We start from the raw sequence: 16,285 nt of genomic DNA, 5'->3' as shown, positions 1-16,285 counted from the left end.
CCATCCTCTGCACTCTAAACTGTCTTAAGAGGAAGGGTCCCCTGGCTTTCTGCCGTCCATCGCCTGAAGGGGCCTTTGGCCTCGGCCACCCATTTACAGGTAATCTGTCTGGGTGCATCCAAGGAAGAGGGGTGCAGTGGGGGGGGCAGATGAAAGGGATAATAGACAGAAGCTTTGCTGGAGCAGGTCTGCCATGAGGAAAGAATGTAAACATGTACTTCAGAGAGGGGTATGAGATACTTCAGAGAGAGAGCGAAAGAAAAAAAAAAAACACCTGCATTTTGTTATATCTACAAAATCCATTTCCCTATGCCAAAGTGTTTATGAACATGCTTTTTAATCTAGCTTTCTTTGTTAATTCTTATTAACTATTTAATGTTAAGCATATTATATATATTGCAGTGTGTAGTCCACAGCAGTGCAAGAACTCATATACTAGTGTGACACAAGGCTGAACCCAGTCTTACTCACTGTGACCACAACAACTGTTGGGGAATGAGGGGGGTTCCAGTATGAAACACGAAACAGAGAGGGTTCTGTTTCAGATGGGATATTGTGACACCTGTCTCTGGCCAACAGGCCTTGGCATATGCCGAAGACATTATTGCACACAAGAGTGTGGCACCGACTTCTCTGGGCAAACACACAAATCAGGGGTGGCACGGAATGAAGGGTCATCACACTGCTTTGTAAGTGACCTAAGGTCAGAGTTAACCATTTTGTCCGAGGTGGTATATGGCTCCACAACCACCTGCAGTTTTTACCACTTATCCTGGCTGGTACTTATTTTACTTTTGCCCAGGCCCCTGCAAATGTAACTTTTAACTTACAGTCCATCACATCCTATTAAAGCCTATAGCTGAACTGAGGATAGTGTTAGGCTAGACCGCCAAACAATGCCAGTGTACTGTAGTCTTCAGCAATAAGCCCCTAGTAGGTGCCAGTGTAGTCTTCAGCAATAAGCCCCTAGTAGATGCCAGTGATTTTAGAGCAGCTAAGGGACGTTGTAAAACCCCTCTTAGCAGTTTGAAAATCACTGGAATCTACGGAGTGGCTTACGTCGATTCAGCCAATCATAATTCAGGACCGGAACTATCCTTTTTTATCAATAATCAAACTATCCTTTTACTCAATAATCAAGCCAGTTCAGTCTTCTGTTCTAGTTAGTCTTCCGCAACTGCTGAGTCTATCTGTCAAGATCACCTTTCTATACAGACATAAAATGCATGGCCTGGTTTCACAGGAGTTAGGACGATTCTAAGGGCCCAGCACTGACAGGCTGATGCACGTCACCGTAGGAGGTATGTTTGACTCCTCAAATTTGTGGTAGACACACACCTGTTGCTGCTACTGTGCCATGATGTCATCACTGACAGCACGGCGGAAATCAGGAAATCCAAACACAGGGCCGACACACAGGACTTCAGCTGTGTGTGACTCTGCTGCTGCTACACACACACGACAGGCAGGCTCTCTCACACACACACACACATTATGCTCTCTCTCTCTCTCTCCTCCTTCTCCAATACTTTGGATATGCTCAACAGACATGTTAGAGAATGTGCTGCTAGGAGACAGGAGGGCAATAAATCACACAGAAAGTACAGTCAACTATTGTGCTAAAGGATGGCTTTTTGGTTACTGGAATTTATCCATACTGTGTTAATATAAAAGGTTTATTTTATTGTATTATATCATTACATTACATTTAGCAGACCCTTTTGGACCAAAGTGACTTACATATGTCAGCTATATTACAAGGGATTACATTGTCCCCGGAGCAACTTGGGGTTAAGTGCCTTGCTCAAGGGCACAACGGTGGAAGCCAGGAATTGAACCGACAACTTTCAGGCTACTGCATGCCAGCCCAGCTCCTTAACCACTACACTACCATCACTACCATTTGATGATAATAATTCAGCCACAAATTAATGGAGAAAATTGTTGAGGAAGGACACCTTTTTGTTGTCCAATGATTTAGGCCAAACTTTTGTCAACTTTTTTCCCCCAGGTTAATCCCTTGGGTTATTTGGTTATTTTGAATCCATTGGGTCAAGTCATAAAGCGCTTTCAGATATAACCTCCGGAGTATATGCGGAGGTTTGTCAAACGGAGGTCCTACCCTTCGGATGATTCAGATATGATGCTAACCTGCGGACCTTATACTGACCTTATACGGACGTATGTGTGAATGACATACACGCACATTACAGAATCTCCGTGTGGTTGTGGAGTGAGGGGTGGGGGCTTGTAGAGTTCACAAGATGCGAGATATGACAGAATATATGCGGCCGCTGCCTGTCACAGCGGCTTTTTGTTTACAAGGTATGCATTATGTCACATAAGTGCGCACTTGAAATTGACCTACAGTATTTGTATGTGTGCTTCGAATAAACACATTTATCTGTTTTCAACGTTATGTACCAACCAGAATTACTTGGCTATAGAACCCCAAATCTGGTCTGCGTTGGGGAGAGAGAGCATGCACAAACTTTATGGTATAGGCTACCAGCCAATTCAGTAGGCTAACTCAAGAATTTAAGGCCATCATACAACGTTTTTAAGCAACAAACAAAATACTAACATAACAGTGAAGTTGTTCGTTTTTTCATGGTTTATTTTTTCCAAAAGCATCCTCTCCCCATGTGTCTACTGCATTTACGTAAGGAGCTTGGAACAAAGTTGAGTTTTCTTCGTTTTCATTTTCTCTAGGCATATATGCTCAACAAATAGCTAGCTCAGCAGGTCATGAGAAGGCTATCAATGAACAGAAAACCGTGTTGGCTAACAATTTATTAAATACTCCTGTTATTGTCGTCAACGATGTCGCTGTAGGCTACTGCCTTTTCAGCGTCTTCTGCATATTATGATTCAGTCTTTTGAATTCGTTTGGCCTTGCCATGCAGTTGTAGGCTACAACGTGCCGTTCCCTTCATGAGTTCTATCAAAATGTTGTATGCCCTCATGGACAGTAGCTTCGTGATGTCTGCATCTTTCCAGGTCAGAGATTTTCTGAACAGCACTATGCCACTCCATCATAACACTGGCATTTAAGTTAGATCTAACCACATGGACGCACGAAAGAAACGTCACCAACACGCCCTCTCACTAGGTGTGAATTTTAACCGCATGTTCTACGCAGTCGTTCAGACACAGCACATTTACATAATGTCCGGAGGAAATACTAGGGGGGGAGTAGTAGAACAACCGGCTAAATTCGGACTTCCATATGACCGGTTATGTCGTTCAGATATACGGCCCCACCGTTTAACATCGGCAGAACCTCCGGTCTTACACGTATGTCTGAAATCGCTAATAGAGGCAGGCATTAAGGGCCTGCCCTTTTACTTACAAGAATGGCAAGGCTAACATTTCCAACACAGGCTGTTTTCTTTAGAAACTCATTCACCATTTCCCTCAAGAAACCTTAAAAAGTTCAGGGACTGGTGTGCTTTTGGTTGAGCCTACATACTTACTCAGACACTTTTTAAAAGGGACAATACATGTTCATTGTGGAGTAATATCTATTATCATGATTGAATTAGACATCCTTTACAATACATTCAAGATTAATCTGTTATATCAACTTTCTAAAGCTTTTTCTGAACGCCATCAAAAAAGGAGTTTGAATTTGTATTTGTATGTAGCCTACTTAAATGGAAATAAAAAGAACTTTCTGAAAAAGTAGCTGCAAGCAGCAATGATGGGGCCAAGCAGTGTAAATCAGAAGAAATGATGATGTTCGCCACCAGATAGATTGTAATGCACAAATTGAAATTGAAGTTTGAAAATAAAAGTCGGTTAAATAATGTTCACTGTGCACTGGGCTTCTGTTCGCCCCGTTGGGACTTATTTTACAAAAATGACCGGCGGACAATTCATTATCCCTTACTTACGTTCTGCATACAGCCCTGCGACCATCTCCACACCCCTTTGTCTTGATGGAATATCTCACACACCTTACCAATTACCCTACAAAGACACAAATAAAGCATTCCACCGTACAATTAGCTGTTCTTGAGTAAACCGGTTTAGATATTGCAGATTGCAGATTTAGATATTGCAAATTTCTACGTTGTCTCCAACATTGGGCTGAAAATTGAATGTCACCCCAAAATGTGCCTTCAATGGTCACGGTATAAGGCACATTCTTCATCCAATGGTTCAGTTAAGACTTCAGTGAATAGAACAATTTATGTCGGTACATATATTTCTGTAAATTGCTAAGCCATCCCACCATCATAATTCTTATATTGCTACAGTGCAACCAGAAAGCTGGTTACCAGTCAGACTAAGGCCCTTTGTCTCTGACTACTCAGTTTGGCTGGCAGGAAGGCTGTTGGCTGATCTAAACCGTTCCATTTTAATGATGGAGACTACTGTGCTCTTGGGCACTTTCAATGCTGCAGAAAGTTTTTTGAATCCTTCCCCAGATCTGTGTCTTGACACAACCCTGTCTCACAGTTGTGGAGTATTGGAGCATTGTGTGTAGATTGATGAGCAAAAAATGAATTGAATCCATTAAGATTGAGTCTGAAACATGACAAAATGTGGAGAACTTGAAAGGGTCTGAAAACCTTTCGGTTGCATACCACGTACACAAATATAAATACATATTTCTACTGGCCTGCTTCCTGGTTATATGTATGCAAAAACATGAAAAACTTTGTGAGACGCAAATTGTTTTTTGGCTGATATAAGAAATATGCAAACAATATCACATAGTGCATACCAAGATATCCGTAGCCTAGACATGCATGTATAGATGGCCCCTACAATGACCAAGAACTTAAAAGTAAAGGTAGTAAAATTAAACTGAAAATTGCCCAGGTCCCAAAGGGGTAAATAGTGTGCACTTTATAAGACCAACATCCAGGGGATCCATTAGGTTGATATCAATACGCTAATACTGACAAAACTGACAGTGAAGGGAGGGGGTTAGGTGTGCGTCCCCTAACATGTATTCCCTCCTCAAACACCCCTGCAATGCAGTGTATCGAGTCAACATGTTGCTGGCATCAAATTCAAAATTAACATATATTTTCCATGAAATACCGGTAGTCCAAATGTTCATTTTCAACGTTTGATATGTTGATATGTATGTCCTTTTTGCTGCTAAATATGGGTTTAAGAGACTTGTATATTATCACATTCTGTTTTCATTTGCATTTTACACAACATCCCAATGTTTGTTTTGGGGTTGGAATTGTGATTGTCATTTGTAACTCACTGTGCTCAAAGTAACAATACATTTTTTAGTTTGAATTTATTTATTTATTTATTTATTTATTCATTCATTCATTCAATCATTCATTTGTTAATTACTCCCCATCCCTCCGTCTGTTGAAGATTCTCTCTAGGAACTTATGTACCAGTTTAGCAACTTCTGCAGCTCTGAGAGCAAGGTAATGTTTCCCTGTGATAATTTGGGACACTTATGTTATTCACAGGCAGAAGTGACAGGCAGGCACGCTGCTTGGCTGCCCCCTGCATTCCTCAGATGTATTCACTCTGTGCAGAGGCAGACTACAGCCCTCCTGGGCGGCCCTCAGTGCACGCTTGGCACCTGCTAATGAAATAGCATTGTAAGGTAAAGTGCATCAAAATGTCTCCTTGCCATCCAGATGGTTGTGTGCCAAGTTGGCCCTGGCCTTGGTGACTGGCCCCACCGTGGATTCCCCTGATATAACCAATCACACATCGCTCATCTCCTGTTGCATTCTGAGGTCATATTTTCCTCCTGCCAAGTTTATTGAGGTGAAAGGGGCATTTATAACTGGGGTGAGGGTGAGGTGAAAGGCTAGGAGGGTACTGTTGAACTGGGGCATGCGTGGCACCACGCGATGAATATCGAAAGGAAAGATATTAGTGCCACATTTTCACAGGGGCAAGAAATTCCATCCAGCTCAAATGTGTTTTGACTGGCGGCCTGGCTCCTCGTCAAACCCATGACTGTCACCCCCGGGCTCCTATTTCTGGCCACAGACCTGGCCATGGAGAGGAGCGAGCCCATTAGCAGTTAAAATTAGGGCGGCCCTGCCTGTAACAACACACGCTCACTTCCAACAAAGGAGAGACGTGTAGACGACGGAGGAGCTGGGGGACTCAGTGTCATGGTAATGCACCATCCATCACCAGGGGGTCCTGTGGAGGGGGAGACAGCTGGGTAGGGTGCATGGGGGACTGGGGGGGGGGGGGGGGGGTGTTAGGGTTCTGATGGGAGAGAACTCAGCACTCATAGCAGTGTTTGTTAGGTGTATCACATTAAGACGAAGCTGGGTATTAACTGACATGCGAAGGCAGACAATGGCCGGGATATGGGCTAGCTTTAAGATCAGTGTCTCATTGCAACCACGCAATCCAGTCAGTTGACAACAGACCCAGATCTAATCCTAAATTAGGAATTGGATTGTTGATCAAAGGATCGCCATGGGGCATAACAACATCAACTTATTCTGAAATCAGTTAAGGTTTAAAATGTTGAAAGCAAATTCGGTGCGATGGTAATGTCAGTCCATATTTTTTGCTCTCTGAATCTATCAGAAAGTACGTGTTTAGTCATCTCTACATCCACTAAATCCATCCCACTAGATGAAAAAAATCACTATGCTAGAAACCTTAAGGGGCTCGACAGCCACGCAAACAATCCTGCGCAATATAAAGTGATTTGCTTGAGTATATGAAAGCCTGAGCAGACCAAAATGGCCCTGCACGTCCTTGCACTCTAAACCCTCCATTGTGGACTTCATTTCAACACCTCTTTTATCTGGCACTATTAGACCCAACAAAAAGCATAGCCCAGAGAAAATGAACACAATTTGTTATTGTACAAGTCAGAACCACCTATGCTCTACATGAGAGGGGGGGGGGGGGGGGGGGGGTGTACAGAGGAAAGAGAAGCAATGAATAATACTTGTCCCACCACATTTTACAGTATAAAAACATGGAGCTGCCGATAAACTGGACACTAGTTAAATAAGAGCTCATGGTTGTGTTAAAGCACAAATAAGGAGAAAACTATTTATTAGAAAGCAACAATAAGGATATTGGTAGAATGTGCACTCCAAGTGTATTCTGCTAATGTGTCATGGTTGGAATTTGGACTTGGTGGATGAGACCAGTTTCAGTTGCCCCTTATTCATAGGGGCCTTCATAGACAGATGTGCTAAATCAGTTGGGGCTGTCTACTCACCATGTTCTCGCATGACTTAGCTGCTGACATGGGTAACTGAATGTGAATGTGTGTTTGGCTGAGGCGATCCCTTCTCCCACACCGTCGTTGCAACCCTGGCCCCAACAACCTCCTGGACAAACAGCTCATCTTACACACCATGTGCCCCCCCCCCCCCCCCCCCCATCACAAAGGTAAAGGTGGCCCCGAGAATGCCTCTTCGCACCACTGGAGTGGAGGGTGCACACCGGCTGCCCACTCCCTGCGAGGGACGGAGGGAGTGAGTGATATGGGTGTGGTGTGGAGTGGGCGGGGGTTCATATCTCCTCTGTGTCCTGTGCCCAGGCAAGTGGCGAGGGAAAATGTGAAAATATGACAGCCATCCTGCGGCAGAGAAATGAGCTTAACAGACAAGCAAATGTGAGTGGACGGCACACACACACACACACACACACACACACACACACACACACACACACACACAGACAAAATGTGTTGGAGCTCCTGGCCGCGTGCGCCACTCTGCGACCTGGTGGTGACTGAGGCAGCTGTCCTGTCGTTTTTGCCCTTCTCTGTCACTCATTCATTTTCCACAAAGTCTCCCAGTGACAGTGCCCTCATAGTCGCCATACTTGGACACAAGGTGCACGGCATATGCCGCAAGGATGAAATACAGAAGTTGTCACGTTCTTGTGTCTCTGACAAGTTGCCACAACAACTTAGTGTGACAACCAAATGTTCATGGATTGCTAACATAGAGCATATTTTTTTTTTTTTAAAAAAAGCATTTTTTGATTTCTATTGGTTATTTATAGAATGCTCTGCTTTTTAATGTACACTGAGTTGATCAAGTCACGAATTCCAAATCAATAAGATGTTACTGTTAAAACACAGCGATCAGACATGATCAATCAAAGATATTTCTAATTAGCACCTTTCAGCTTTCAGGTAGCATGACAGTTCTCGCAATGGTAAAATGATATGCACAGTATAACAGCATAGATATCAATTAAGAAAATAAGAGCAGAAAATGTATCATACCACAGCAAAGCCAGAAAGTTTTAGTGTTTGCATTAAATAATTGTACACATCAAAATAATAAAACAAGATCAGGCCACAAGACCACAAACCAGTCCATGATAATTAATGCAGAGGCTCATCGAACTCTGGCTTCTGCCAAATTCCCCGAAAACATTTTCTGAATATAAGCAGGGAGGCTTTGTTGGCGTCCCTGTTTGATTAATCACAGCCTACTCTTTGGGATTCTGAAACTGTCTCTGAGCTATGTAAATGAGATATGTTAATGAATAGTGTCTTTCATTACATGTAGTGTGAAGCAACTATTCCATGTATGTCTACCTAGGCTTCTGTTTATGATCAGAGTGTGCCAAGCATCCAGACTAAATGAAAATATACACTAGAGAAACTATCCCAGGCATCTCCCATAACAAGCTGCAGAAACTCTCTAAAGCATTGCTGCTATGTTGCAGGGGAATCTTGAGAATCTTAAGCTTAAACCACCATGCCTTCCAGCCTTCAACAGGACCTGGGACGAGAAGAAGGGGGTGCAAGGGGGTGTGTGGGGGGACGAGAAGGAGGGGGTGCAAGGGGGTGTGTGGGGGGACGAGAAGGAGGGGGTGAAAGGGGGTGTGTGGGGGGAGTTGGGTGGCAGAGCTGTGAGTGTGTGAGGGAGGGGGGGGGGGGGCTTGGGGCTGAGTGAGAGATGCGGTGGTCATGGGGATTCGAATAGTCCGCTCTCACGATTATAACTTTTCCAGCGTTGTGTCTGCTGGCACTTTCCACTTGACAAGTTGAGAAGTGATTTGCTGGTACTGTGCTGGTGTGCAATACTAGGCATTTCCTCGATTAATGCCTACTTTGTCTACTGGTGTGGTCCTCTGGCCCTAGTGCCTGCCTCCACTGCTCTGTTTAAGGTGATGCCCAGAGATCACTAATGACAGAAAGCATGCGAGGCTGGGGAGTAACAAACGTACAAGCCACCTCCACAGACCTGTGCTGATTGGCAGATTGTCCAATGTGTCTGTTCTCTCAGAAATATGTTGGGGGCAGTTCTGCCTTGAGTGTTAAATAGTGTTGCATGTGCATTCACAGGATCATATTCCGCATGACCAGAATTCCTGATTCCTTTGGCGTCTCAATAAAAGTGGACACAACTTGTAAACGAGGAAATGCATATTGTGTGTATCCTCTCTGCCGTTGATGATGGCCATGTTAATGACATTGCTGTAGCATCTGGGCGACACATAAACACATTTCGGCGATATTCGGGCCATTTGTGTCACACAGAGTGATTTATCAGTTAAAAACATAATCACAAGTCAGTCCGTTGTTTGAAGCCAGAATCTGTTGATGTTTCCTAGAACTTCCCCAATGTGAAAAATGTTGGAATGGAACAGAAAACACATTTGTTTCCTTTGACAGCGCACTGTCCCTCCTTACCGTCAGTTACTCACTGATGATGACACGTCATAACTCTTGATATGAACTCTGTGGTGACTCGATCAGGTTTCATTTCAGTACTTGGAAAAGACCTTTTACGTCGGTTGCAGAGGTCCTGTGACTGGCGTGGCCATCATCTTGCAGTATTTCAGGATGAGGTCAGAATCTTTTTCTTTGCTCAGGCGGTCTGCCAATTTCTCGACACCTGCCTTGAAAGTGACAGCTCTATGGGCACCCCCATGAATCACCAGTCATGTGGTCAGTCCTCAATGGTCCTGGACAGGCCCCAAGTTAGAAACAGCCCTGAAACCCTAGTAGGACAGCTGAAAAAGAAAACGAAGAAACACGAAGGGCCAAGCGCACGGACCATGGGGACATGTGCTTATGCTGGCGTTTGTATGCATGTACGTGTGTTTGTGAGGTGTGTAAATATGAGGCAACTGTTATTACTGTAGATCAAAGGTCACCAAAGGGTCTTTAGGTGGGTTATGAGATTTCAACGTCTTACATGTCCCCAAACTTGGACGGTTCTAGGAAAACGCTGTAGGTACAATACAGGTTCTCTACTCAAACATCGCTCAGTAATTGTTTTGTAAAGCACAAAAAGTTGTTATAAAAGAAAATAAAAACAGAAATATCAGAATGACATTACATATATATATATATATAGAGAGAGAGGGAGTATATATATATTCGCAAGTTCACTATAGGCTGTAAAAGTGATGCTGTTGTTGACAGGAATAGCGATTGAAAATTCCGGTTTCCTGGGCACATCAGCCGATGCTTTATGAGATCTACGGTGCAGTTGCTGAGGGGCTGCCCAGGCATTCGTCAGCCAGAAGTCACACAGGTCATTCATGCTGCTGCTTTAAAATGCATAATTATGCAGACCTAAACACAGCATTTGAAAAACATTTCTCACATTTGAGCTTTTTTTTGGATAACTGGAGTGTTTGTGAACCAGTGCTTCGTTAGTAGAGTATCTCCCTAATTACACATCAAGAGACATCTCCTAATTAAGAGTGATTTTATGTCCTTTCATTCTTCTTTGGGAAGAAAAGGACCCCCCCCCCCCTCCCCGACACCTCTTTTCCCCCGACAACATTTTTTTAGCATCTCCAGAGACTTTAATTGAATACTCATATAATGCTATCGCCTTTAGGTGACACAAGGAACACAAGAGGCAGGCGAGGGGGCGGTGCACTGAAAAGGAGCGTGCCAGCCGAGAGAGACATTTAGAAATGGGTTCATTAAGCGCAGACAGATCAGTGTGCAGCACGCTACTCATTCAAGATGAAACAGGTGCAAATCAAAAATGATCGCATCTATGCGCTGTTGACTTCATTTTGTGTTTGTTGGGACAACATGCAAGCCCCGTTGTCTGTCGATGTCTGAGAGCTTCTTATCCGTGGAGACTGGTGACTTGCAAGGAAAGGCCCTCACTCCTTGTCCAGATGCAAGGCATGAAAAGGAAAAGAAATGCCAATGAACAAAGGGACGTGTTTGTTGTTGAAGACAAAGCCTTTTATAAAAAAATGTATGAAAATATTTGGACAATTTGAAAGTCTGAAGGCCTTAATTAATTTTCATTTCAACAATTATGTTGGTCATCATCCCCACACAAAGCAAGAAAAAGCAATAACTCATGAATGTGAGGCAAGGTAAGAATAGGCTATAGCCATGTGTAAGGCAAATCACACCCAGCACCACCACCAAGTGAAGACATTACAAAGGGTTTGAAGTCTCTGTTTTTTCCCCCCATGGGTTTCTAAGCAACTTATAATAGAAGGTCAAGCTAGACAAGGTAAAGGGATAAGTCAATAAACATGTGGCTTTTGAGCAAAAGGCAAGATCACTGAAAATCTGGTAGGTGTAAAGAAAGCGGATAATGACACTGAGGGGAATAAAGTGTAAATACATCTCAATCAGCAGTATATATAGGAAATATTAAACAGAATGCTTCATCAGGTATGTCTGAGGTCTCTCGGTTCCATTAGTCATGATGCGTCTATGGAAATGAATATTTCGAGCGGTCTTGTTTCCCATCAAAATGAAATAAAAAGAAATAAAAACATGGCTGTGCCTTGGGCAGCCATAGATCCACCAGGGACAATGTCATAGAACTTCTCTACCCATTCAAGGAGAGTACACAAGTGAGTGGGTGTTTTTTTCCCCCTTCCCTTTTTGCACTTATTCATTGAAGCTCAAAGAGGCTGTTCCTAAATGACAGGGCCACTAGTCCACCCTTAGTGTGGATGCTGCACAGACTTGTGCATTGTTGGACTAAGGACACGCAGCAGAATGAGCCCGGGGGGATGAGAGAACATATACAGTAAACTCAGCATCAGTGGACAGCAATGTAAGAATTGCACTGCACAGAGAAAACCTGTTTTCCTTGTGGTATATGACAATAAACACTTTGAACCTTGAACCTTGAGTGTATGGAATAGTGCTGCAGACCTTTGGAGATTTTCTGGGGAAGCATCAGTCCACCGGGTATAAATGCATTTTAAGTACAGTACACACCATGGCCATTCAAAAGGACACTATTAGAATACATTAACCTTCTCTTGAACTGTGTTGTCATTCTTAAATAAACTTATAAAAAAAAATACATACCACACCTAAAAAAAACAGAATGATTTATGAAATGTATAAGCTGCATAGAATACTCTATTAATATACAGTATAATATACGTGTGACGGTTGGTGCTATGTAAAGATCATCCCCATGTAAACTAAATACCTTTCCTATATCCTTGAGAGGCACTTTTGACCACATCACCACAATGGATACAACGGGCCTTTTCCCTCATCTACCCAACAAAGCCCCAATGCACCTGGCCATTTCTCCTGACACCACATGTCCTGCAGCCACTGAACCTCATCTGGGCTGCCATAGAGACCAGTGGGGGCTCACAAAAGCAACACATTGAAATGGATCAGCCAGGCTCAGGGTATGCGGCACAAAAAAGACATAAAGAAAAGCCACACGTTTGTTTGCCTTCACACCTCACCAAAGCCACGTGCAAGATGGAGATGAAGCGGAAGGAAGACTGTTGAAGGAGGACAGCGCCGAGATTCTGAGAATGAAGGCTCAAGGGGCCATAAGACATAAAGATAAATAAAGACATGTGTACACAGTAAATTATTTTTAATATTAACTTTTAACAATGTAAAGAAAACTATTTTTTATTGTGCAAAAATGTCATTTCTTTTATTGTATCTTAAATACAATTAATTTTACTGTAGCTTATAAAAAATAATGTGACCAATGCATTATTGCTCAGTATTATGACAAAACATTTATGTACTGTTGGCTGACAGAAAATGCCTTACCCTAATATTTCTAAAACTAAAGATTTAAAAAAAAAAAAAATGATACAAATTGAGATAAAATGACATCTGTGGGGGATTTGATAAGGCAGCAAATCCCTGACCAGACAATTGGAATCGGGATGCAAAATCAAGGCCACCCGTAGACCTTCATGGAGACGAGGAGGGCGACAGAGGGAGTTTGGAACACTCTTCAGATTTAGAAACTGGAAAAGCTCATTGTTCTGAAAGAAGAAAGGTGGGCAGTTACCTTCCCCTCGGCCTTGACCTACACATCATGGATTTAAAAAATCCTACTTCAGCTCATCTTGTCTCATCTGCATATTGTGCAATGAAGAGTTTAAACTACCAGCTTATTATTAACAAATTGATTTGTAAAATGTATTTTGTATCTTATTTCAGTAAAAAAAATTAATATAGATTCATAATGGTATAATAAAACTGAGAGAAAGATTAAATCATCTGAATTACAATAAATAGCAATGTTCAGATTTGTCAGGTTACAATATCATATATTATGATATAATGACATTACCTGAATTATGAAAATATGTCATTCTTAATACACTACTAATTCTCTGAAATAAATGCATCTGAAACCTGATCAATTTCAATGTCCTCATCAGTGCGTGTTTTCCTGTATGTTTTATTTTAATTTTATTTTTATCATATTTGGGTTAAGCTAAATTATTTTGCTAGTTGGAATAACCTCAGATTTATTCTAGAAATGGTGCCACAGTGGTCCACTGAGCTGATAACAGTCATAAGACTGTGTTCAGCAATTCTGTCACTGCATGTTCACAGATCATACACATACAAGCATCACATCACATTGTCCAATAAAAGAACAGACACGTCACATCTTTTCACAGCTATTCTCCATAAAGATCAATAGCCTTTATGTATACAAATGTGATAATACAAGCATCTATATGTTTGCCCCCACCCTAAGCCAAGGAGAGCCTAATCAAGTATAGTGGTGCTATGCTGCTGAAGAAAGGCATACTTATTAACATCTGCAGCTCATCCCGACTAAAGACTTGTTTTCCCTGGATGCTATTCAAGCGCTCCCTGCTTTGTAGAGAAGGAGAGATTGGAAGCCCAGAGAGATCCACTATAATCTGCTCGTGTCATGCTAAATCTGTTGCCTATTCTCAGGATCGAAACAATATAACAAGGAAAGCTGTTTAACCCTAAATTAATTTATGCAATCATTACAAACAAAACAGTAATGAGGAAAACATACCAGAGATGTATTTCACATATTTGGACAAAAATGAAGGTAAATGATATAGCAACATTTAAGTTCCTTTTACAGCTTAATTTCTCAATAATCTTGCCCGGTCTTCAAGCAGAGAAATTATCTTGTGTATACATATATCAATAAACACGTGAACAGAAAAGCAGATTTTCCACTTTTGTCTATTTGTAGTAGTCTTTTTGTTTACAATACAAAGCCATTACAAATGTCTCCATTGTCACACTGTTACGATCTGACACCTCTGTCCAGTCCATAAAAGCTCCCCCGTGTGTGTGTGTGTGTGTGTGTGTGTGTGTGTGTGTGTGTGTGTGTGTGTGTGTGTGTGGGCGATTCTGAGCTCCTTTTTCCTTGCTGCCAATGAGTTACTGGGTCCAAGAAATTCAGTGCCAGAGCAGAGAGTGCTGTGAGAGTGAGATTCCCCCAGACATTTACCACCAATGAGAGAAATGCCTGCCATGTCTGCTACTGCCCTCGGCAGGCACTTACACTGCCCCGCTGCTCGCTTCAGGTTAGGGGCCACACCGCTATGGAATTCCTGACTACTTCATGTTAGTCACAACCTATAAACTGATAGACAGGGGCTTGCCACAGCACTGGGGGCACACTCACAAACAGCTCCAGCCCATTGGTGTAATCATGATCTGATGATGATGATGATGATGATGATGAATGATGATGTACTTCTGGTACCCTGCATTATTAAATGAGAATGCCAAGAGTTCCATCCATTTCTGGCATACAGGCTTGTTTGTACCTGATAGGACATTTTGAAACATGCGATGGAACTGGTATAAGGGGTATAGCAGTGATGTATAAACATATGTCAAATAGTGAGAGAGCTTCAGGGTCAACAATATCCCCTTAGTCAAAGTGAACACTCCATTGTTCCAAAATATTATTAATATTATATTAAATATATGACACAATACTGCTTTTAGTCTGTCTTTTAAAAGTTTTAGATGGAACATTTTCCTTTGCCATTAAGCATTTTCATTCTTATTTGCCAATTGAAATTATCATAATTTATTAATGCTGTGTGCCATTTGTACCTGCCAACATGACAACAACAAATATATATTGGTGTAGCCTGTGTAGTTCTGTGGAGACCTGTTAATGAAACTGGTTACAAGATTGAATGGGAATTCTAGTAATGTACTGCCACCTAGTGGAGAGTCTGGTGAAGGGTCGGGTGTAAGCAAGTGGCAGAGGAATATTTGTATTTCATCTGTACCAAAGACATTTTGTATTATTGACATATGCTCTAATGTCATTTATGTCAATTTAGGACAATTGAGAGGTGAGCAAGTCGTCATCTGCCTAATAGAGAAACTGATCAACACACACACACACACACGCACGCACGCACACACACACACACACACACACACACACACACACACACACACACACACACACACACACACACACACACACACTCCACTGCTGGGTTTTACATTGCAGTGTTGCTAACAGTGGCAGGGTGCTTCTCCTCTCGACACAGACATCTCAAGTGGACAGGAAACATAAACACAGACATCAGCGTGGATATTGTGATAAATATCCAGGGGCTTCGTAATCCACACACCATCTGAGAGACCACTGACAACCTTTTATTGCTGATAAAAAATGTTTCCAATGTTTGGGTTCAAACAAATTACACACAGATATGTGCTCTGTGTGACATGAAGGCTGGGTATAGAGCTTTCAATTTTTCATCTCAACTAAGTTTTAACATGAATAATTATTTAACATGCTAAACCTCACAAGATTTATAATTGCTAATTCCAGTAAGTAAAGTGCCACATCTTAATTGATTGGATGCATCCTGGCTATTGGTTTCTGTATTTCCATTTTGAATCGATCGATATACCAAGGATGTCTTTGTCAAATGAATGACATTAAATAAAACCATTATAACATTGTACGCATATTACATAATTCATTCATAAACTGTTATGACATGAAGTGCTGTACCACAAATTAACTGATTTGGATTTACAGAGAGAACATGTTTTTAATGTTTTTGTTACGTTAAGAGAAATAAAAACAACACAACA

The sequence above is a fragment of the Alosa sapidissima genome, chromosome 6 (assembly GCF_018492685.1).
Source record: "Alosa sapidissima isolate fAloSap1 chromosome 6, fAloSap1.pri, whole genome shotgun sequence".
Taxonomy (NCBI): domain Eukaryota; kingdom Metazoa; phylum Chordata; class Actinopteri; order Clupeiformes; family Clupeidae; genus Alosa; species Alosa sapidissima.
The sequence above is the reverse complement of the archived record's forward strand: the minus strand, read 5'-3'. Positions refer to the sequence as shown.